Below are 1,692 nucleotides of genomic sequence, written 5' to 3' on the forward strand. Positions count from 1 at the left end.
GGGCGCGCGCGCACGCCCGCCGTCACCTGAGTGGCGTCACGGGGGGGCGGGCCGCGTGCGTGCTTGCGCAGCGGCCCAGGCCCCGCCCCCCTTCCGGGCCCTTTAAACCCCCGACGGGTCGCGGTGGGGCGGGATTGCTTCAGCGACATCCTCGAAAAGCGGGTGTTGGGCGACGCTGACCACACTGGTAGCCAGTCGTGACTGAAAATGGTTAATAATAATTAATAACTATAGTAATGATAATTAATAAACAATTAATATAATAATTGATCATTGTAATAATTACTGATCAATAGTGATAGTTAATTAATAGTAATGGTAATAATAATAATTGTAATAATAATAATGATCAATAATAACATAGAGATTCTTGAGGAGGAGAGAGGGTCGTTAGCAGCTGTGGAATGAAGCATTGGGAAAGGACCAGGTAGATTATAATGAGTCTCGAAGTCTGCTGACTCCCTCGGCGCTGCTGGACTAGAAATGCTGCTGCTGTTGCCAGGCAGGTGGTTTTAAACTTTGGGCGGAGCAGGAATAAAAGGCGGGGCAAGCGCCCCAGTGCACGCCGCGGGGTCTGCTCCTGATCTCTGGTCTGAGGTGGTGAGCTGCGATTCTCAACCAGATGCAGTGAGGTCTTTCTAAGGGTACCATCCACCCCATGTTGGCATTGTTAAGCGTGCCAATGCTAACGCACCACTCGCAAGATAAGATAAACCCAGAGATTTGAAATTGGAGTTCAGACAGTCGAGGATGTTGTGCCCTGCTGTGAGCTTCCTGAGGCCTTTGGCACAGAAGACTTGCTCTAGTATTTTTCGCGAGTCAAAAAGCGAATGAAAGCTAAGAGCTGACGTTTTCCAAAGGGAGCCCGGAGCGCAAGAAAGCGGAGGTCAAACCATTGGCCTGAAAGGTGATGTTTCGTAGCACTTGCAGGACTGGCTAATGTTAGCTGTTAACTTTTGATATCCTCAGTCGTGCACGTCCAGTCCTCTTGTGAACGTTGCTAAACTCTTGACCGGTGTCATGCACTGTGGCCATGAGTTCTACAGCGTGAAAAAATGTGTTTTCAATCTCTTACTGCTTCATTTGATCAGATGTCCCCTTTGTTCTCTATATCGGAGAATAGCAGGTTTTCACTATCTGCCATTTTACGTACTTTTTATCTTAAGTGGCTCATATAAGTGTGTCGTATTCTATGTGCCCGGTGACTAGGTCACTGGGGAAGACCCAAGATCAAGTCCTGTCTCTGAGTAATGCAGACTACAGTGTTTCAAGCTAGTTCACTCCTAACTTAGGTGGAGCAGAATGTCCTGCGCCGCACACCAGCATCGTAATTGCCCTGCTCTGACGTCTGCCTCTTTCATTTCTGATTAATGTTTTGGCTTCGCTGAAACATTCCTTTTTGACAAAATATGCTGAAATTGCTCCCAGCAGCTCTGCCTGTATCAGTCCCTCTTAATCATCATCTTTTTACAATAAACAATCCCATCTTTCCATTTTCTCATCAGATAGGAGTTCTTTCCAGGCCCTTTGTCATTCTTGTTGCCCTGTTTTGAACCCACTCTTATCTTGCAAAAACTTTCCGGTAACGATGTGAGTTGGACTGAACCCAGTATTCCTAATAATGCCACACCCTTGGTTTACAGAATACTGTTAAAATATTTTGTCTTGCTCTCGATAGCTATAGTGGTTGCA

Source organism: Gavialis gangeticus, unplaced genomic scaffold (assembly GCF_001723915.1).
Source record: "Gavialis gangeticus isolate Ggan-Ray unplaced genomic scaffold, GavGan_comp1, whole genome shotgun sequence".
NCBI lineage: Eukaryota > Metazoa > Chordata > Crocodylia > Gavialidae > Gavialis > Gavialis gangeticus.